This window comes from Triticum aestivum, chromosome 6B (genome assembly GCF_018294505.1).
Source record: "Triticum aestivum cultivar Chinese Spring chromosome 6B, IWGSC CS RefSeq v2.1, whole genome shotgun sequence".
Classification (NCBI taxonomy): Eukaryota; Viridiplantae; Streptophyta; class Magnoliopsida; order Poales; family Poaceae; genus Triticum; species Triticum aestivum.
The window spans coordinates 71,167,472-71,191,690 of NC_057810.1; positions in this window are offsets into that span (position 1 = coordinate 71,167,472).

Genomic DNA, 24,219 nt, shown 5'->3' on the forward strand with positions numbered 1-24,219 from the left:
GGGCGCGTGGCCGCGCGCACCGGGCGCGTGCCCGTCCCCCTGGCAGGGAGGAAGACGACAGGGGAGGGAGGCGGCGGTGGGCTGGGCCAGCGGGAGGAGCTGGGCCGGCTGGGCTGGACAGGTAAGCGCCAGGTAGGCTGCTCTCCCTTTTTTTTTGTTCTGTTTGTTTTATATTTTTCTTCTGTTTTGTTCTTATTTAATCTTTTGCCACTGTTTTGAATTAAAAATAATTCAAACAATGCCAAAAACTCCTCTGAATATTTTATATTGCTAGATGGACTTTTCCAAAAGCTTATAAAATATTTCAGGGGTATTTGAAATTATATTCTAATTATGTGAATATAATTCAAATTCAAATAGCTAATGAATTAAATCCAAAGTCCCAAAAATAATTCCTTAAAAATGTTCAATATTTTGGTTGGGACCAGAACCCTTACCAAAAATTATCAAACATTTAAGAAGAGCATTTTGGAGCAATGAATGAGATTTCTAGGGTTTTTGCCCCTCTTTTATTTAAGGTTTTTGAGGCTTCCAAAATTCCTCAGTTCAAATTTCAGAATTTAAACATGATGCACACATGAAGCTAGCCTAGAGCATTACCAGAAGCTAGGGATGTGACATTGGCATTCTAGTTACAATATCACAGGAACCGAGGAATGAACAATGATGGCAAGAAGTATCACTGTACCAAGAGTTCATAGGATGGTGTGCAATTCCTATAACAATCTCGATATAACATATGTAATACTCCAAGGTAGAGCAGAACAAAAGCTGGATTAGCAATTTGATCTGCGGAGCACAACTTCTTTGACCCAATCCTGGATAGGGAAGAGGTACTGGAGTTTGTTTCTCCTAGTCATTCCGCGATAGAATGGCTTGACGGACCACAAGAATAATAGGCATCGATGAACGAACGCACACATACTCTTGACTATCAATTGATAGACGAAGGTCAGTAGACAACTAAAGAGGGACAACTCAAAGGAACATATAACTTTCTGAGTTGTGGATGCATAGATTAGTATGTCGAACCAAGTTCAACATAATTCTTCCGGATAACCCATGCAGAAAGGTTGAGCTGGCAGAGTCACAATATAGCATGGAGAACCCATCGAGAGCACTCTTGTTGTCATCTCTTGGTTCAGAAGAACTCCTGCCAGGAATGGTTCATGGTAATTGGAAGAAGGATGTACCACGAACCTCGAGGACTATTGCAAAGGTTACTAATATCCTAAAGGAACTAGCAAACCCTATCAACATGAAGTAAGTAGAGTGAATCTCGGGTTCAGAATCCAGGAGTAGAATGCCTACTACTAAGTAGCACCACGGGATGCTTTCGAGAATGATGGCCAGAATCTTCACACTAGGAACACAAAACATTGCTAGATTACTAGGTGACTCCCTAAAACACCTAGGGTCATAATAATAACTCCAACATAAATGTCAAGGCAATAGAATACCTCAACTCAACAATTAGTGTGATTGAGCTGGCATAAAGGAACATCGAAACCAGAGGGAAAGGATTTTGCAAATGCATCACACTATTTAGAAACCTGGGATGACTCGGACAGCATAGCGGCTGTAAATGCTCAGAAAAGATTTGAGACATTCACAAAAATGGTGGCGTAACCACTCAGAAGCACAATATCAAGGTCTCGAGATCAATAATTAACATACGGAAGTCGTAGGAACTGAACTCAAGCTTAAATCCAACAATCTTATAAATCTACGGATTACTAACACGTGATCCTAATAGAAAGAAGAATAAGCTTGGTTCCTTAACCCCGTAGGAAAGATAAGATGACTCAGATCAGAAGGGCATAAGGTATAAGGAGTAAAAAGAGCCTTACGTTCCATCCCACAATCAATTCCTTTATATAACTAAAGCATTTCTAGACTCAACTTCGACCAGTTTGGCTTGGTAATCCTACATGCAGTCAAGCTCTGATACCAACGCTGTCAGGACCCCGACTCGATGCCACATAGGTCTAGCATGTAACACCTCATATCACTTTGCGGCCTCACGCACGGTATTCCCACGGGAGTCGCCTTACCTTTGCCCGGGACCGTTTGCGTCTTTTGGCACACGTATATGATAGTGTCGCTAGTACCCATATGATAAGGAGCCCGGGCTGACATGGCTAGTCATAAACCCAAAGTGGCACAGACTTACAGGGACAGGCATCCATGACCCAGCAACGAATGTGTCGGTCATCAGCAAGTGGGTCCGGGCTGTAGCACTGGGCTAGCAGGACTCCGGTAAACCGGGCTGTAGCGGGCTAACAGGACTCCGATACTCAATGCGTGACATTTCCCCGAAGGGACAGACACAGGAACGAAGAAGGACACATGCCGGCCAGCCTAAGTGTTCCAGAGCAGTAGCAAGCTACCATGGCTCAGTGGTAACACTAGGAGACATTTCCCGGTAAGAGAGGCTACTAAAGATAAACAACTAGATAGTCAGATCCCACACATACCAAGCATTTCAATCATACACACAATATGCTCGATATGTGCAAATACAACAAGGCATCACAACATGACTCTACGACACAAGTACTTTATTTAAGGCTCAGAGAGCCATACATAACATACACATAGGTACGGGTCACACGACCCAGCATTCAAGTCATACAGTCATACAAACCAGCAGCGGAAGTAACTTGTCTGAGTACAGACAACTAGTAAAATAAAAGAGGCTTGGAAAGCCTAGCTATACTACGTGGTCCTTCACAAGCTCAGGATCACCACCTGGGCCTTAGCCTACTCATTGATGTCAACGTCTACGAAGAACCCATCAGAAGGGGTTGCAGCGTCTTCTGTAAAAATGTAAATTATAGCAACATGAGTACAAAGGTACTCAGCAAGACTTACATCAGATCCTACATACATGCACATTATCAAGAAGGGTTGGTGGAGTTGTTGCAGCAAGCCAGCTTTGACTCTTGGCTAGGCTATCCTACGAGACTCCAACTTGAAATGGTTTTGCGTACACGAGTCCACTACTCACCACTTCAATACACTACCGAGGATCCACCTCCGTCTTCCTACGGAAGAGCCATCCTCGGCACTCACACTTATCTTGAGGCTTTTAGTAGTTTCCATTTACTTGTCTATGAACTGTATAGGCAACCAAGTAGTCCTTTACCGCGGACGCGGCTATTCGAATAGATCATGATAACCCTGCAGGGGTGTACTTCTTCATACATGTTTCCACCACTTAGCGTCTGCACACGACATGTGCTCGGCAGACTTCAAGCGAAAGCCGACGTGGGTGTAGACCACGACCTACCTAAACACCTAAGTCTCTAGTCCAGGTTTATCGCCTATTCGGGTTCCATCCATGAGGAGATCCGGCCGGAGGTTTCGCTCACAGCCCCAAACGATGTGAACAGGGTTCCGTGACACCTAACGGGTGCCGGTTACCCGGCCACGTACCTACCGCATCACAGCCCACCCCTACGGTCAGCGCTGTCCACGGCCTCCAGTAGGCTACAAACACCAGAAACTACTTGCAACTCCTGGACAGAGGACTAGGGTGAATAAGAAGTCGAGCGGGGTCATATTTCAGGGCCCAATGCATGGTAGTAGCTGTATCTTAAATCACACATACAGATCTCAGTGCTTAAGGTCGGCTTCAATGAAACAACCCACCATGTACTCCTACATGGCCTTTCATCGATACCTTTACCAAATCGTGTTCACCACACCACTCTCATTACCGACATAATCATTTCACTCTAGCCCATCACCCAGATGAACCAGACCTGACACGACTCTAAGCATAGCAGGCATAGCAAGGTAGGAACAACACATACATATGGCTCAATCAACTCCTACACATGCTAGTGGGTTTCATCTAGTTACTGTGGCAATGACAGGTCATGCAGAGGAAGTGGGTTCAACTACCGTAGCACACAGCAGTTTGAAACGCGTTGTCTTAATGCAGTAAAAGAGAGCAGGAGCGAGAACATGGGATTGTATCGATATGATCAAATGGTTGGTTGCTTGCCTGATGGTTCGATGCACTGATACGGTTCTTCGTTAGGGTAATCACGGTACTCCTCGGAGGCAGAACCTGCCGCAAAGAACACCGATACACAACCATCACCAAACAATGTGCAACAATATGATGCATGCATGAAACATGGCAATATGAGTGTGTTGGGCTAATGCAACTAAGACCAGAAGGGTTTGAACCAATTTGAATCAAAGATTCAAATTTCAAACTCATACATGGCCCTTTAAAGTGTTTTTCCTTGTTCTGCATTAAACATCAAGTTAACTTGTTTAATCATGCATGAAAATAGTACAGATGGATAGATTGGATTTTTCTGATCATTTTTCATATATAACTTGTCTGATTTGGAGTTACAGATTAAAAGTTATGAATTTTTGAAGTTTAAACTATATTCTGGAATTTCCTATATTAGATTAAATCCAGAAAATCAATTACTGCGTCAGCCTGACGTCAGTGTGACATCAGCAGGTCAACGGGACACGTCCGGGTCAAACCTGACAGTGGGTCCCGCGTGTCAGTGTGATTAATTAAACTAAAATTAATTTAAACTAATCCTAATTAGTTAACAGGGCTGGGCCCCACCTGTCATTGACTCAGGAGAGTCAACCAGGGCCCACCCGTGGTCAAACCCGGGTCGGCTGCACCGGCGTTTAGCCGCCGGCGAGCCCGACGCGGCGGCGGAAGTGGTTTTTGCCGTTCCGGCAACCAAACGAGCCGCGGAGGCCACCGGAGAGGAGCTGAGGACGAACCGCAGCTCTTGGTGGAGTCCGTTGGGGTCGGGGTGGCCGGAGTTGGCGCCGGCGACGACTTTGGCGGCCACCGGAGTTCGGCCGAAGTCGAACTTGACGCAAGAGGGGTCGGTGAGGTGCGGGGAGTAGCTAGTTAGGTGCTACGTGACGCGGTGAGCATGATGGACACCGTGGAGTGGCCGGAGGATGACCGGGAGCACGTCGGCGACGAGCTCCGCGGCGGTGGGTGCGGTTGAGCTCCGGGAGGTCGCTACACGGCTCGGGAGCAAGAAAGAAGGGAGGGGAAGATGGCTAAGCTCACGGGGAGTTCGACGAAGCCCTTGGTGCGGCCGGGGACGGACCGGAGCGACGACGGCGTTGAAGGGGATCTCCGGCGACGGCGGTTCGGTCGAGGTCGATGCGGTGGGCTCGGGCCTTGCGAGCGCTCGGGGCTCGGCTTGCTCGAAGGAGAGGAGGGTAGCGGAGCTCCTGGACACGGCGGCACGGCGTGGGGTTGACGGAGGGCGTGGCTACGGCGAGGGGGTGGCGGCGATGGCGTCGGCCATGGCGGGGGAGCGCGAGAGAGAGGGGTTGGGGGAGAATGGAGGTGTCCTGCGGGTTCACGGCGCTGCGTGGAGCTCATCCATCCAGCCCCGAGGCGAGGAGGTGGAGCAGGGCGGCAGCCAGCTGCGTGGCGCGCGCTGCGGTCGCCGTCGGGCACCTGCCTGCCTGCCTGGCCGGCAAGCAGCTCGCTGGAGCGGCGCTGGGCTGGGCCGGCAGGTGGGCCGGGTGCTGGGCGCCAGGTAAGTTTTTCTATTTTTTCTGTTTTCTGTTTTTTAATACTTCTGCAACTTTGTTGAATTAATAAAAATACTTAGGCAACTCCTAAAATCACCAAACTACTCCTGGTCCATAGTTGGATTATTTCCAACATGAAACATTTTAGTTTGGAGATATTTGAGCATTTAAATATTTTATATAATTTTAAATGCCCAAATTCAAATATTTATGATTTAATTCAAAAACCCTAAGATGGCCTAGGAAAATGTGCATCACTTTTGGCAGAGGTTCTGAACCAAGACAAAAATGATGGGCATTTTAGAAGGGCATTTCAGGTTCATTGAAAAAGTTTTTAGTAAACCCTAGTTGGTTTCAGAGGGGGCTGGGGGTTCTGTCATCCCCATTTCAGGTTTCTGATGAAAGAATAAACATGATGCAACACTCTAATGCATGAACTAGCTAGGGTGTGACAACTCACCCCCACTCAAAAGAATCTCGTCCCGAGATTTGGGTTCCTCCGGAAAGAAGGGCGGGATACTCGAGTCGAAGACGATCCTCCCTTTCCCAAGTTGCTTCATCCTCAGAATGGTGCGACCATTGAACTTTGAGAAACTTGATATTATGACGTCGAGTGGTACGCTCGGCCTGATCGAGGATACGAATGGGGTACTCTCGATACGTGAGATTATCTTGGAGATCAAGCGTTTCGTGGTCCACTCCACGGATAGGATCCGAGAAGCAACGCCTGAGTTGAGAAACGTGGAAGACATCGTGGACTCTGGAGAGATGCGGAGGTAGTTCCAACTGGTAGGCAACTTCTCCTCGTTTAGCGAGAATACGAAAAGGTCCAATGTAACGAGGAGCCAATTTGCCTTTGATACCGAAACGATGGGTTCCCTTCAGAGGAGTAACCCGAAGGTAAGCCTTCTCGTCAACCTCGAAAGTCATAGCCTTATGTTTTCGGTCATATTGACTCTTTTGACGAGATTGGGCTGTTTTCAACTTTTCACGAACGATGCGAACTTGCTCTTCTGCTTCCTGAATCATATCCGGGCCAAAGAATTGTCTTTCCCCGGTTTCTGACCAGTTAAGGGGTGTTCGACACCGTCGTCCATAGAGAACTTCAAAAGGGGCTTTACCCAAGCTAGATTGATAGCTGTTGTTGTAAGCAAATTCGGCAAATGGAAGGCATTTCTCCCACTCCATTCCGAATGAGATAACAGAGGCTCGAAGCATGTCTTCTAGATCTGGTTGACGCGTTCTACTTGACCACTCGATTGAGGGTGAAAAGCGGTGCTAAAGGAAAGGCGGGTTCCCATAGCATTTTGGAAACTTTCCCAAAATCGAGAGGTGAAAAGACTTCCTCGATCCGAGTTAATTTCCAAAGGAACACCATGGAGAGACACGATTCGGGAGATGTATAAGTCTGCCAACTGACTAGCGGTTATACTCTCACGAACAGGTAAGAAATGGGCCACTTTGGAAAGACGATCGACAACGACGAAGATAGCATTATTCCCTCTCTTGGTCCTGGGAAAACCGGTAATGAAATCCATACCAATTTTATCCCATTTCCATTCAGGAATAGCTAAGGGTTGAAGGGTGCCAGCAGGCCGTTGATGCTCTGCTTTTACACGACGGCAGACGTCGCAATTAGCAATATACTGAGCAATTTCTCTCTTCATCCTAGTCCACCAAAACCTCTGGCGTAGGTCCTGATACATCTTGGTACTACCGGGATGAATGGTGAGAGGAGATTCATGAGCCTCCTTAAGGATCAACTGCCGTAGATGCTGGTTCTTGGGAACCACTAAACGGTTCTCAAAGTACACAACACCATGATCATTTGTGGAGAAACAACTAGCACCTCCGCTAGCAATGTTCTCCTTGATTTTAGATATTCCCTTATCTCGCTTTTGGGCAGCGATGATTTGACTGTAAGAGTAGGTTTCGCCACCAAGGTGGAAAGAAATCCTTGATTAACAATGTGAAGGTTAAGCTTCCTAAATTCCTCATGGAGAAGCGGTTGACTTTGTTGTAACATCAGGTTGTTACAATAAGATTTACGACTTAGCGCATCAGCCATGACGTTGGCTTTCCCTGGGGTGTAAGTTATTCCTAAGTCGAAATCTGTGATCAACTCAACCCAACGTCTTTGCCTGAGATTGAAATCCGGTTGGGTGAAGATATACTTCAGACTTTGGTGATCAGTGAATATTTCGCAACGATTACCGAGAAGGTAATGTCGCCAGGTTTTAAGTGCATAGACTACAGCTGCAAGCTCTAGATCATGAGTAGGATAATTCTCCTCATGTGGGTGCAATTGCCGTGAAGCGTAAGCAATTACGTGTCGATCTTGCATGAGAATGCAACCTAGTCCTTGTCGCGAGGCGTCGCAGTAGATAACAAAGTCCTTAGAGAAGTCTGGCGGTACCAGTACGGGAGCAGAAGTCAGGCGTCTTTTCAGTTACCGAAAGCTGTGCTCACATTGTGGAGTCCATTCGAACTTTCTATCTTTCTTGAGGAGTTCGGTTAGAGGTTTAGCAACTTTGGAGAAATTTTCGACAAAGCGACGGCAATAGCTCGCTAAGCCCAGAAAACTCCGAACTTGCTTGACCAATTCAGGTGGAGTCCAATTAAGGACGGCTTGAACTCTCTCAGGGTTAACAGCAATACCTTTACCAGATATTACATGACCCAGATAGGTCACTTCTGACAACCAAAATTCACATTTAGAAAACTTGGCATAAAGGCGATGCTCTCGAAGTTTCTTCAACACTAGCCTTAGATGTTCGGCATGTTCTTCCTCGTTCTTGGAGTAGATGAGTATATCATCGAGGTAAACAACGACGAATTTATCCAAATACTCCATGAAGATTGAGTTCATTAACCGAGAAAAGGTGGCTGGAGCGTTGGTTAAACCGAAGGACATGACGGTGTACTCGTATTGGCCATAACGAGTAACAAAGGCCGTTTTAGGAATGTCCCCGTTCCTGATTTTGATTTGATGGTAGCCCAACCTCAAATCCATTTTGGAGAAGATTGAGGATCCAGCGAGCTGATCATACAGGTCGTTGATCCTGGGGAGTGGATATTTGTTCTTGATTGTGACCAAATTGACAGGTCAATAATCTACAACCATCCGGTCCGTACCATCCTTCTTCTTGACGAAGAGGACGGGGCAAGCCCATGGAGATGAACTAGGTCAGATGAAACCCTTTTTCAAGGACTCATCGAGTTGTTTCTTAAGCTCGGCTAGCTCTAGTGGTGCCATCTTATAAGGTCTTCTAGCAATCGGGACGGTTCCTGGAATAAGGTCTATTACGAACTCAACATCCCTGTCAGGTGGAACCCTACATCCCTAGCACTGCTTATGTTCCACCAACGCTGTCAGGACCCCGACTCAATGCCACATCGATCTAGCATGTAACACCTCATATCACTTTGCGACCTCACGCACGGTATTCCCACGGGTGTCGCCTGACCTTTGCCCGGGACCGTTTGCGTCTTTTGGCACACGTATATGATAGTGTCGCTAGCATCCATATGATAAGGAGCCCGTGCTGACATGGCTAGTCGTAAACCCAAAGTGGCACAAACTTACAGGGACAGGCATCCATGACCCAACATCGAACGTGTCGGTCATCAGCGAGTGAATCCAGGCTGTAGCACTGGGCTAGCAGGACTCCGGTGAATCGGGATGTTGCGGGCTAACAGGACTCCGGTATTCACCGTGTGACATTTCCCGAAGGGACAGACCCAGGAACGAAGAAGGACACATGCTGGCCAGCCTAAGTGTTCCGAAGCAGTAGCAAGCTACCATGGCTCAGTGGAAACACTAGGAGACATTTCCCGGTAAGAGAGGCTACTAAAGATAAACAACTAGATAGCCAGATCCCACACATACCAAGCATTCCAATAACATACACACAATATGCTCGATATGTGCAAATACAACATGGCATCACAACATGACTCTACAACTCAAGTATTTAATCAATAGGTTCCGAGGAGCGAGATATTACAAACAGGGGTCTCACGACCCAACATTCAGAGCATACAAATCAAAGCACAAGCGGAAGCTATCATGTCTGGGTACAGACATCTATAAATGGAAAAGGCTGAGAAGCCTGACTATCTACCAAATCCTGCCGAGGCACAAGATCATAGCTGAGGTAACAAGCTAAACGTCAAAGTCCACGTGGAACTACTAGCGAGACCGAAGTCTCTCTGCAAAAACATAAAAATAGGCAAACGTGAGTATAAATCTACCCAGCAAGACTTACATCAGAACTAACTACATATGCATCATTATCAACAAAGGGGATGGTGGGGTTTAACTGCAGCAAGCCAGCTTTGACTCTGTGGCTATCCTAAACTACGACCGCAAGCAACTCTTTTGAGGTGGCGCACACGAGTCCACATATTCACCATATCAATACACCACTATGGATCGGCTCCCGTCTCCCTACGAGAACGCCATCCATAGCACTCACGCTTATCTTGCGTATTTTAGGGTATCCACTTTCACTTGTCTATGAACTGATATAAGCAACCCAGAAGTCCTTTACTGCGGACACGGCTATTGGAATAGATGATGTTAACCATGCAGGGGTGTACTTCTTCATACATGTTTCCACCACTTAGCGTCTGCACACGACATGTGCTTGACAGACTTCAAGCGAAAGCCGACGTGGGTGTAGACCACGACCTACCTAAACACTCAAGTCTCTAGTCCAGGTTTATCGCCTATTCAGGTTCCATCCATGAGGAGATCCGGCCGGAGTTTCGCTCACAGCCCCAAACGATGTGAACAGGGTTCCGTGACACCAAACGGGCGCCCGGTATACCCGGTCACGTGCCTACCGCATCACAGCCCACCCCTACGGTCAGCGCTGTCCACGGCCTCCAGCATACTACAAACACCAGATACTACTTGCAACTCCTAGACAGAGGACAAGGGTGAATAAGAAGTCGAGCGGGGTCATATTTCAGGGCCCAATGTATGGTAGTAGCTGAATCATGGATCACAAATACAGAACTCAGTTCCTGAGGACGGCTTCAATGAGACAACCCACCATGTACTCCTACATGGCCTCTCACCGATACCTTTTACCAAATCATGTTCACACACTTAGCTCACACATAGTAGGACATGTTCACACACCTCTGATTCATTCCCGATGAATCAGACCTGACTCAACTCTAAGCAGTAGCAGGCATGACAAACAAGCATGAATTAGTAGGCACATCAGGGCTCAAACAACTCCTACTCATGCTAGTGGGTTTCATCTATTTACTGTGGCAATGACAGGTCATGCAGAGGATAAAGGGGTTCAATTATCGCAGCATGTAACAGTTGAATCGGTGTTGTCCTAATGCAGTAAAAGAGAGCAGGAGCGAGAGATGGGGATTGTATCGGAATGAACAAGGGGGTTTTGCTTGCCTGGCACTTCTGAAGATAACATTGAGTCTTCATCAGTGTCAATGATCACATCATCGGTACAACGTCTATCGAGGGGGAACAACACCGGCAAACACAGAAGAAGCACGATCAATGCAATGCACAATATGATGCATGCTATGACATGGCAATATGAATGTGTTTTGGGCTAATGCACCTAGCTATGATTAAAATGAAGTTGGTTTGAATACATGATTCAAATTCCAACTCCATATATGGTTATTTAAATGCCCTTTATTTGTTTTGTCCAAAACAGAGGACAAACATTGTTCAAACATGCATGAAAATGGTACAGATGGATTCCTTGAATTTTTATGATAATTTTTCATATATAATTTATTTCATTTGGAGTTACGGTTAATTTTCTATGAATTTTTGAAGTTTTAATCATTTTCTGAAATTCCTGAATAAAAATAAATCCAGAAAACCTATTACTGCGTCAGCATGACTTCACAGTGACGTCAGCAAGTCAACGGCGTTGTCCAGGTCAAATCTGACCTGTGGGACCCACATGTCAGCTACACAGTGATTTAACAGAGTTTAATTAACTTAACTAAATTGTTGGCCGGGTTAATTAAACGGTAGGGCCCACCTGTCAGTGGCCCTAGGCCTGGGTTAGCGGGGTGGTTAGGCCCTAATGACCGGCCACGTCGGATTCGCCGGCGGTTGGACGACGGCGACGACCCAGAGCGGCGGTGGCTCGCCGGAGTTACGCCAGAGGCGACGGATCGACGCGCCAAGGGCACCAGGAGGTAGCCCGTGCCCGTGCGCATCTAGGGGGACCAACGGGAGGTGCGGGGGTGGCCGGGGTTCGTCGGAATGGAGCTCGCGGCGGCGCCGGTGTTCGGGTGAACTAGGTTTCGGGGTTAGGGAGCACGACAGGAGGCAAAGAGGGGTGTTACGACCTCCTGGGGTTGCACTGAGCACGACCACGTGCTCGGTTGCAGCTCTAGGCAATGGTGGCTACGGCGGCGACATGGCCGGCGGCAAGCAAGCTCCGGCTCCGGTGGGACCGAGGCTACAGGGCGCAATCGATGCGGAGAAGAGAGAGGGGAGGCGTAGGAGCTCACAGTGAGTTCGAAGAGCAGGTCGGCGTGCTCGGGGAGATGACGGAGAGGATGAATCGGACGGCGGCATCTGGCGGCCGTGGTCGGGGAAGAAGCGCCGCGGCATCGTCTTGGGGCATCCGGGCTTCGGTGGGTCGTCGTAGAGGGGCTTGGGGTCCGGGCTGAGCTCGGGTACGCAGAGAGGGAGCGAGGAAGTGGCTGTGGCCGCGGTGGTTGCGAGCGACGTCGGCGGCGACTCTCGGGTGAGAGAGGGAGAGATCCAGGGAAGGGGGTGAGAGCGCGGGAGAGTGAGGGAGAGAGGCAGGGAGGTGCGTGGCGCTCGGGGGAGGCGTCCAGAGGAGGAGGAGGCAGCCAAGCAGGGAGGAGGTGGCCGGGGCGCGTGGCCGCGCGCGCCGGGCACGTGCCCGTCCTCCTGGCAGAGGAGGAAGGCGACAGGGGGGGTAGCGGTGGCGGGCTAGGCCGCTGGAGGAGCTGGGCCAGGTGAGTGGGCGCCAGGTAAGTGGCTGGGCTTCTCTCTCCTTTTTTTTCTATTTAATTCTGTTTTCTATTTTCTGTAGTTTGTTTTGATTTGATTTAAAATATCAAATCATTTTATAAAATCCTGGAAACAATTATGGGTGCTTTCTGAATTATTTCAGTGACCCTTAACAATTTCCAACATTTATTTGAACATTTAAATTATTTATAGTATTTAAATGCCCAAGGTCAAATACAATAGGATTTAATTCAAAAATCCAGAATGGCCTAGAAATATGTGCATCATTGTTGGCAGGGGTTTTCACCTTTAACAAAATAATGAACTTTCCTAAAGGGCATTCTGGGTTTATTGAAAATATTTTTATTTTGATCCTAATTGCATTTTATTTAGTGCTAGGGTTTGTCATCCCCAGTTCAAGTTTCATGAACTTTAAACATGATGCATGAATGCCTTAATGCAACTAATGACAAACAAATTCTAGGGCTGTGACAACTCACCCCCACTAAACAAAAATCTCGTCCCGTGAATCAAGCGTAGGGTAAGGTGAAGGGGGAACGCCAACTAGCACAATCTTCACGATCCAGGTTGCACTTCAATTGAACGTTGATTCGTTCACCATCATTGTCTCGAAGTCTTGCCTTGAGAACTCCAACTATCATGACAACGAGAGGAAAGGAAAGACCCTAAAAGAATTGTTCTTCTCGAAGGTCGAACAACTCAGGATTAACCCACGGAATGAGACATAGCAACATCTCTTGAGCTGAGAGACGAAGCACACATCCATCGGAATGGAGAGAAGCAGATGACGAAGGTTCACTAGGTGGACAACAATTTCATGCTTAAGAAGGTGGTAGTTGATTGTCAACATAGCGAGGAGTTGAGTTGCCATGATACCACAACGAGGCATCTTAGGGATGGTGACTTGTAGATATATCCCCTTAAGTGGCAAAAAGAATTACCTTTGATTCAGAGATCATTGAAACTCTTCATACCAGCCCAAGGCAATTCACAACGATCGATTGGCGGGGGTCGGTAGAATGGCATACTCGGACTTGGATGATGTGGATTACCTTGTTGAAGACAACGTAATGAATGAATTTGCTTACCACCGGAAATGGAAGGCACCCATGGTAGAATGGCACATTGGCGGTGCAAGCTGGGAACAAAATGCAAATGCTGGGAATGATTCTGGTAACTGGGGAAGAACCCAACAATAGAGAGTGAATCCACTGTTTGAAAGGTCATAGCATTGCCGAGGAAACTGAGAGGAATCCCAGTTAGTGCCGATGATAACACGTAGCGCTTGTGCGTGCTCTCAAGAACTTGAGCATTTCCACAATCATCAAGGTTTTATCAACATCCGTGTCAAGGGTGCTGACAACACAACATACTACCATGATGAATAGCGATGGACGATGCAGATGCAAAGGAGGATAACACTTTCTTAGATTTCACCCTTGGCGGGGCCAAGGAAATAAAATCTGGATGATCGACCGAGAGACATTTAGCACTCGGCTTCTAATGTTCTCCTTGATGTGCTAGTGTAACCCATTCATAGATATGGTTTGATATCTAAAACATCAAGTAAAAAGGTCGGACTTCAGGAACACAAAAATCCATAAGGAGTAGCTTATTGGAATAAAACCCTACGAAATCCTTATGGGGAGGTGGCCAACTTCCTTAATCAAGATATTATAATAACAGGACTTCCGGCGGGGTGTGTTGGCCACTACATCCACTTTACCGGTTATCGCGAGACCAATATTATAGTTCTTGGGAAATGTTCCAACCATCACATCTGCCTGAGATTCAGATCCGGTTGGTGTCAGAATATTCTAGACTCATCGAGTCTAGGAAGAGAAATGAAAGTTTGCAACACAAATCAACGAGACGACGTTGCGAGATTCTCGGGGAATGAACTACGACAGCAAGCTCCAAAAACACGAGCCGGTTCTGCTACAACATGTGAACATGTTGTCCAAGACAAGCATGACCACAAAGTAGTCTTATAATAAAACACTACCGAGTTCAGGAGGGGGAACCATCATCGAGGGTATCGAAGTCCTCACATAAGTCCAGATTAGCTCTTATGAAGGAACTCCTTTTCCTTGAACAAATCAATCAGTGGCTTGGTGTGCTAGGGATACATATAGATTGAAGGTTGCAAGTCTTCAAACCACAGAATTCTTCGCACGTGTGCATGACTGATTTGGAATGATTCCAAAGAAAGCAACATTGACTTTCTCGAATCCACGGCGGCAACTTGCATCAGATGCACATGAATTAAAGGAAGTCACTACCTTCATCCAAACATATGGTTCATGAACGAAACACGAAGAAATGCTTACACAAGTTTCCAACACTAGGTTGATGTTCAACATGACTCATGGGGGGAGACGAAATGCTGCTGATGGGCTCAACAACAACTCATCGGAATTTCCAGGTAAATGGAATTCCATAAGTATGTGAACAAGTGATAGCATTGGTCAGACCCAAAAGATATAGTGGTGTAGGCTCGAGGGATCAACCACGAGTAAGACAACATTACGAATATCGTTGGTTCTGGTTTGATTTGACGATAGCCCACACTCAAATCAAAGGATTGATAAGACAATAGGTCCAGCGACTGATTACAGGGACCAATCGATGAAGATATCATCTTTCCTCAACACACACTACCCAAGAATATCCCTTTGTTGTCTAGCTTAACCAACTAGCTCAGGGATATCCAACACAGATTCTTGGAGAAAGAGTGGTTCACAAGAAACCAACTTGATTACAAGCTCAACATAACAGTCAGGAAAACAACCCGGTAACACTTCCAAGAAGATATTTGGAAAGTCACGAACCACCGGTATGTTACTAAGCTCGAGAACAATCTTGCTTTTGAGGGAAAGACGACATGATCAAATGAGTGAGGACTTGAAATAATTCCTAACTCATTGGTCGAGGAGTGCACCAGAAATAGGGACTAGGTAGCACAAGTAGTCTTAGGGTGACGATTCAATAATCAACACGCTAAGAATGAGGTTATCGTCCATTTAACTACCAAGCAACAGAGTTGCTAGCAGTATTGATTTCACAGGCCATGATTCATTTGTCGGCATTCCGGTTACAATAACACAGGAACCGAGGAATGAACAATGATGGCAAGAAGTATCACTGTACCAAGAGTTCATAGGGTGGTGTGCAATCCCTATAACATCCCGATATAAAGATGGTAATACTCCAAGATAGAGCAGAACAAAAGCTGGATTAGCAATTTGTTCTGTGGAGCACAACTTCTTTGACCCAATCCTCGATATGGAAGAGGTACTAGAGTTTGTTTCTCCTATCATTCCGCGATAGAATGGCTTGACGGACCACAAGAGTAATAGGCATCGATAAACAAACGCACGCATACTCTTGACTATAAATTGATAGACGAAGATCAGTAGACAACTAAAGAGAGACAACTCAAAGGAACAAATAACTTTCTGAGTTGTGGATGCATAGATTAGTATGTCGAACCAAGTTCAACATAATTCTTCCGGATAACCCATGCAGAAAGGTTGAGCTGGCAGAGTCACAATATAGCATGGAGAACTCATCGAGAGCACTCTTGTTGTGATTGTTCAGTTCAACGAGGAACTTCTGCCATAAGTAGTTCATGGTATTTGGAAGAAGAAGATACCTCGGACTTCAAGGACTATCGCCAAGGTTACAAATAACCTATGGGAGCTAGCAATTACTATCAACATGAAGTAAGTAGGGTGAATCTCGGGTTCAAAACCCAAGGAGTAGAATACCTACTACTAAGTGGCATCACGGGATGCTTTCGAGAATAAAAGCCAGAATCATCACACTGGGACACAAAACATGGCTATACTACTAGATGATCCCCTGAGACACCTAGGGTCATAATAATAACTCCAACATAAAGGTCGAGGCAGTAGAGTACCTCAACTCAACAATTTGTGTGATTAACCTGGCCTAAAAGACATTGAAACCAGAGGAAAAGGATTTTGCAAATGCATCAGACTCTTTGGAAACCTGGGATGACTCGGACAGCATAACGGCTGTAAATGCTCAGAAAAGATTTGAGACATTCACAAAAATGGTGGCATAACCACTCAGAAGCACAATATCAAGGTTTCGAGAACAACAGTTAACCTACGGAAGTAGTAGAAACTAAACTTAAGCTTAAATCCAACAATCTTACAAGTCTACGGATTAATAACACGTGATCCTGATAGAAAGAAGAGATAGCCTAGTTCTTAATCCCTGTAGAAGAGAAGAGGTTGACTCAGATCAGAAGGCCATGAGGTATAAGGAATAAAAAGAGCCTTACGTTCCATCCCACAATCAATTCCCTTATATAACTAAAGAATTTCTAGACTCAACTTCGACCAGTTTGGCTTGGTAATCCTACAGGAAGTCAAGCTCTGATATCCACGCGGTACTACTAGCGAGACTGAAGTCTCTCTACAAAAACATAAATTAAGCAACGTGAGTACAAATGTACCCAGCAAGACTTACATCAGATCTAACTACATATGCATCATTCTCAACAAGGGGATGGTGGAGTTTAACTGCAGCAAGCCAGCTTTGACTCGGTGGCTATCCTAAACTACGACTGCAAGTAACTCTTTTGAGGTGGCGCACACGAGTCCACATATTCACCATATCAATACACCACTATGGATCCGCTCCCGTCTCCCTACGAGAACGCCATCCATAGCACTCACGCTTATCTTGCATATTTTAGGGTATCCACTTTCACTTGTCTATGAACTGATATAAGCAACCCAGAAGTCCTTTTCCGCGGACACGGCTATTCGAATAGATGATGTTAACCCTGCAGGGGTGTACTTCTTCATACATGTTTCCACCACTTAGCGTCTGCACACGACATGTGCTCGGCAGACTTCAAGCGAAAGCCGACGTGGGTGTAGACCACGACCTACCTAAACACTCAAGTCTCTAGTCCAGGTTTATCGCCTATTCGGGTTCCATCCATGAGGAGATCTGGCCGGAGTTTCGCTCACAGCCCCAAACGATGTGAACAGGGTTCCGTGACACCAAACGGGCGCCCGGTATACCCGGCCACGTGCCTACCGCATCACAGCCCACCCCTCCGGTCAGCGCTGCCCACGGCCTCCAGCATACTACAAACACCAGAAACTACTTGCAACTCCTGGACAGAGGACAAGGGTGATTAAGAAGTCGAGCGGGGTCATATTTCAGGGCCCAATGTATGGTAGTAGCTGAGTCATGGATCACAAACACAGAACGCAGTTCCTGAGGACGGCTGCAATGAGACAACCCACCATGTACTCCTACATGGCCTCTCACCGCTACCTTTACCAAATCGTATTCACACACTTAGCTCACACACAGTAGGACATGTTCGTACACCTCTGATTCATCCCGGATGAATCAGACCTGACACAACTCTAAGCAATAGCAGGCATGACAAACAAACATGAATGAGTAGGCAATACAGGGCTCAAACAACTCCTACTCATTCTAGTGGGTTTCATCTATTTACTGTGGAATGACAGGTCATGCAAAGGATAAAGGGGTTCAGCTACCGCAGCAAGTAACAGTTGAATCGTTGTTGTCTTAATGCAGTAAAAGAGAGCAGGGCGAGAGAGTAGGATTGTATCGGAATGAACAAGGGGGTTTTGCTTGCCTGGCACTTCTGAAGATAGCATTGAGTCTTCATCAGTGTCAACGATCACATCATCGGTATCACGTCTATCGAGAGGGGACAAATACCGGCAACACAGAAGGGAACACAATCAATGCAATGCACAATATGATGCATGATCATGACATGGCAAAATGAATGTGTTTTGGGCTAATGCACCTAGATATGATTAAAATGAAGTTGGTTTGAATACATGATTCAAATTCCAACTCCATATATGGTTATTTAAATGCCCTTTATTTGTTTTGTCCAAAACAGAGGACAAACATTGTTCAAACATGCATGAAAATGGTACAGATGGATTCCTTGAATTTTTCTGATAATTTTTCATATATAATTTATTTCATTTGGAGTTACGGTTAATTTTCTATGAATTTTTGAAGTTTTAATCATTTTCTGAAATTCCTGAATAAAAATAAATCCAGAAAACCTATTACTGCGTCAGCATGACTTCACAGTGACGTCAGCAAGTCAACAGCGTTGTCCAGGTCAAATCTGACCTGTGGGACCCACATGTCAGCTGCACAGTGATTTAACAGAGTTTAATTAACTTAACTAAATTGTTGGCCGGGTTAATTAAACGGTAGGGCCCACCTGTCAGTGGCCCTAGGCCTGGGTTAGCGGGGTGGTTAGGCCCTAATGACTGGCCACGTCGGATTCGCCGGCGGTTGGACGACGGCGACGACCCAGAGCGGCGGTGGCTCGCCGGAGTTACGCCAGAGGCGACGGATCAACGCGCCAAGGGCACCAGGAGGTAGCCCGTGCCCGTGCGCATCTAGGGGGACCAACGGGAGGTGCGGGGGTGGCCGGGGTTCGCCGGAATGGAGCTCGCGGCGGCGCCGGCGTTTGGGTGAACTGGGTTTCGGGGTTAGGGAGCACGACAGGAGGCAAAGAGGGGTGTTACGACCTCCTGGGGTTGCACTGAGCACGACCGCGTGCTCGGTTGCAGCTCTAGGCAACGGTGGCTACGGCGGCGACATGGCCGGCGGCAAGAAAGCTCCGGCTCCGGTGGGATCGAGGCTACAGGGTGCAATCGAGGCGGAGAAGAGAGAGGGGAGGCGTAGGAGCTCACGGTGAGTTCGAAGAGCAGGTCGGCGTGCTCGGGGAGATGACGGAGAGGATGAATCGGACGGCGGCATCCGGCGGCCGTGGTCGGGGAAGAAGCGCCGCGGCATCATCTTGGGGCATCCGGGCTTCGGTGGGTCGATGTAGAGGGGCTTGGGGTCCGGGCTGAGCTCGGGTACGCAGAGAGGGAGCGAGGAATTGGCTGTGGCCGCGGTGGTTGCGAGCGACGTCGCCGGTGACTCTCGGGTGGGAGAGGGAGAGATCCAGGGAAGGGGTGAGAGCGTGGGAGAGTGAGGGAGAGAGGCAGGGAGGTGCGTGGCGCTCGGGGGAGGCGTCCAGAGGAGGAGGAGGCAGCCAAGCAGGGAGGAGGTGGCCGGGGCGCGTGGCCGCGCGCGCCGGGCGCGTGCCCGTCCTCCTGCCAGAGGAGGAAGGCGACAGGGGGGGTAGCGGTGGCGGGCTAGGCCGCTGGAGGATCTGGGCCAGGTGAGTGGGCGCCAGGTAAGTGGCTGGGCTTCTCTCTCCTTTTTTTCTATTTAATTCTGTTTTCTATTTTCTGTAGTTTGTTTTGATTTGATTTAAAATATCAAATCATTTTATAAAATCCTGGAAACAATTATGGGTGCTTTCTGAATTATTTCAGTGACCCTTAACAATTTCCAACATTTATTTGAACATTTAAATTATTTATAGTATTTAAATGCCCAAGGTCAAATACAATAGGATTTAATTCAAAAATCCAGAATGGCCTAGAAATATGTGCATCATTGTTGGCAGGGGTTTTCACCTTTAACAAAATAATGAACTTTCCTAAAGGGCATTCTGGGTTTATTGAAAATATTTTTATTTTGATCCTAATTGCATTTTATTTAGTGCTAGGGTTTGTCATCCCCAGTTCAAGTTTCATGAACTTTAAACATGATGCATGAATGCCTTAATGCAACTAATGACAAACAAATTCTAGGGCTGTGACAACTCACCCCACTAAACAAAAATCTCGTCCCGAGATTCAAGCGTAGGGTAAGGTGAAGGGGGAACGCCAACTAGCACAATCTTCACGATCCACGTTGCACTTCAATTGAATGTTGATTCGTTCACCATCATTGTCTCGAAGTCTTCCCTTGAGAACTCCAACTATCATGACAACGAGAGGAAAGGAAAGACCCTAAAAGAATTGTTCTTCTCGAAGGTTGAACAACTCAGGATTAACCCACGGAATGAGACATTGCAACATCTCTTGAGCTGAGAGACGAAGCACACATCCATAGGAATGGAGTGAAGCAGATGACGAAGGTTCACTAGGTGGACAACAATTTCATGCTTAAGAAGGTGGTAGTTGATTGTCAACGGAGCGAGGAGTTGAGTTGCCATGATACCACAACGAGGCATCTTAGGGATGGTGACTCGTAGATATATCCCCTTAAGTGGCAAAAAGAATTACCTTTGATTCAGAGATCATTGAAACTCTTCATACCAGCCCAAGGCAATTCACAACGATCAATTGGCGGGGGTCGGTAGAATGGCATACTCGGACTTGGATGATGTGGATTACCTTGTTGAAGACAACGTAATGAATGAATTTGCTTACCACCGGAAATGGAAGGGACCCATGGTAGAATGGCACATTGGCGGTGCAAGCTGGGAACAAAATGCAAATGCTGGGAATGATTCTGGTAACTGGGGGAAGAACCCAACAATAGAGAGTGAATTCACTTTTTGAAAGGGTCATAGCATTGTCAAGGAAGCTGAGAGGAATCCGAGTTAGTGCCGATGACAACACATAGCGCTTGTGCGTGCTCTCAAGAACTTGAGCATTTCCACAATCATCAAGATTTTACCAATATCCGTGTCAAGGATCCTGGCAACACAACTCGCTACCATGATGAATGATGATGGATGATGGAGATGCAAAGGAAGATAACACTTTCTCAGACTTCATCTTGGCGAGGCCAAGGGCAAATCTGGATGATCAACCGAGAGATATTTAGCACTCCACTTCTAATTCTCTCCTTAATGTGCTAGGGTAATCCATTTATTGAAATGGTTTGGTAACCAGACCATCAAGTAAAAGGATCGGACTTCGGGAGCACAAAAATCCATAGGGGCAACTAGGGAGTAAATCCTACGAAATCCCTATGGGGAGGTGGCCAACTTCCTCAATCAAGATATTATAATAACAGGTCTTCCGGCTGGGTGTGTTGGCCACGACATCCACTTTACCGGTTTTTGAAGGACCGATATTATAGTTCTTGGGAAATGTTCCAAACCATCATATCTGCCTGAGATTCAGATCTGGTTGGTGTCAGGATATTCCAGACTCATCGAGTCTAGGAAGATAAATGAAAGTTTGCAACACAATTTGACGAGATAACGTTGCGAGATTCTCGGGAAATGAACTACGATAGCAAACTCCAAAACATGAGCTGGTTCTGCTACACACGTGTGAACACGATGTCCTAGACAAGCATGACCACGTGGTAGTCTTACAATAAAACACTACCGAGTTCAGGTTGGGAACCATCAACGAGGGTAGCGAAGTCCTTACATAAGTCCGGAGTAGCTCTTATGAAGGAACTCCTTCTCCTTGAACAAATCAATCAGTGGCTTGGTGTGCTAGGGATACACATAGATTGAAGGTTGCAAGTCTTCAAACCACAGAATTCTTCGCACGTGTGCATGACTGATTTGGAATGATTCCAAAGAAAGCAACATTGACTTTCTCGAATCCACGGCGGCAACTTCCATCAGATGCACATGAATTAAAGGAAGTCACTACCTTCATTCAAACATATGCTTCATGAACGAAACACAAAGAAATGCTTACACTAGTTTCCAACACTAGGTTGATGTTCAACATGACTCATGGGAGAGACAAAATGCTGCTGATGGGCTCAACAACAACTCATCGAGATTTCCATGTAAATGGAATTCCATAATTATGTGAACAAGTGATAGCATTGGTCAGACCCAAAAGATATAATGGTGTATGCTCGAGGGATCAACCACGAGTAAGACAACATTACGAGCATCGTTGGTACTGATTTGACTTGACGATGGCCCACACTCAAATCAAAGGATTGATAAGACAATAGGTCCAACAACTGATCACAGGGACCAATCGATGAAGATATCATCTTTCTTCAACACACACTACACAAGAATATCCCTTTGGAAGGAACTAAGTCAGGAAAGCTTTTATCTTCCAACTCTCCAAGTTGTTGTCTAGCTTAACCAACTAGCTCAGGGATATCTAACACCGACCTTGGAGAGAGGGTGGTTCACAAGAAACCAACTTGATCACGAGCTCAACATAACAGTCAGGAAACAACCCGGTAACACTTCCAAGAAGATCTTTGGAAAATCACGAACCACCGGTATGTTGCTACGCTCGAGAACAATCTTGCTTTTCAGGGCAAGACGACAGGATCAAATGAGTGAGGACTTGAAATAATTCCTAACTCATTGGTCGAGGAGTGCACCAGAAATAGGGACTAGGTAGCACAATCAATCTTAGGGTGACGATTCAATAATCAACACGCTAAGAATGAGGTTATCGTCCATTTAACTACCAAGCAACAGAGTTGCTAGCAATATTGATTTCACACGCCATGATTCATTTGTCGGCATTCTGGTTACAATATCACAGGAACCGAGGAATGAACAATGATGGCAAGAATTATCACTGTACCAAGAGTTCATAGGATGGTGTGCAATTCCTATAACAATCTCGATATAACATATGTAATACTCCAAGGTAGAGTAGAACAAAAGCTGGATTAGCAATTTGATCTGCGGAGCACAACTTCTTTGACCCAATCCTGGATCGGGAAGAGGTACTGGAGTTTGTTTCTCCTAGTCATTCCGTGATAGAATGGCTTGACGGACCACAAGAATAATAGGCATCGATGAACAAACGCACACATACTCTTGACTATCAATTGATAGACGAAGGTTAGTAGACAACTAAAGAGGGACAACTCAAAGGAACATATAACTTTCTGAGTTGTGGATGCATAGATTAGTATGACGAACCAAGTTCAACATAATTCTTCCGGATAACCCATGCAGAAAGGTTGAGCTGGCAGAGTCACAATATAGCCTGGAGAACCCATCGAGAGCACTCTTGTTGTCATCTCTTGGTTCAGAAGAACTCCTGCCAAGAATGGTTCATGGTAATTGGAAGAAGGATGTACCACGAACCTCGAGGACTATCGCAAAGGTTACTAATATCCTAAAGGAACTAGCAAACCCTATCAACATGAAGTAAGTAGAGTGAATCTCGGGTTCAGAATCCAGGAGTAGAATGCCTACTACTAAGTAGCACCACGGGTATTACATAAGACATTAATATTCCTGGAGGACAACGTGGTCGAAGTTGAATCCGGACTGATTTAAATTTACAGACAACCTGATAATAAATTTCATTATGGCGTTCTGGTCGAAGTTTGGCTTGGGCTGTGCAACATTGAATCAAGCACTCAAACATTAGTGATTATGATGACGTCAGCAAGTCAAACCTGGTTGATGGGGATGACAGCGTTGGTATCAGAGCTTGACTGCCTGTAGGATTACCAAACCAAACTAGTCGAATTTGAGTCTAGAAATTCTTTAGTTATATAAGGGAATTGATTGTGGGATGGAACGTAAGGCTCTTTTTATTCCTTATACCTCATGGCCTTCTGATCTGAGTTAACCTCTTCTCTTCTACGGGGATTAAGAACTAGGCTATCTCTTCTTTCTATCAGGATCACGTGTTACTAATCCAAAGACTTGTAAGATTGTTGGATTTAAGCTTAAGTTCATTTTCTACTACTTCCGTACGTTAACTGTTGATCTCGAAACCTTGATATTGTGCTTCTGAGTGGTTATGCCACCATTTTTGTGAATGTCTCAAATCTTTTCTGAGCATTTACAGCCGTTATGTTGT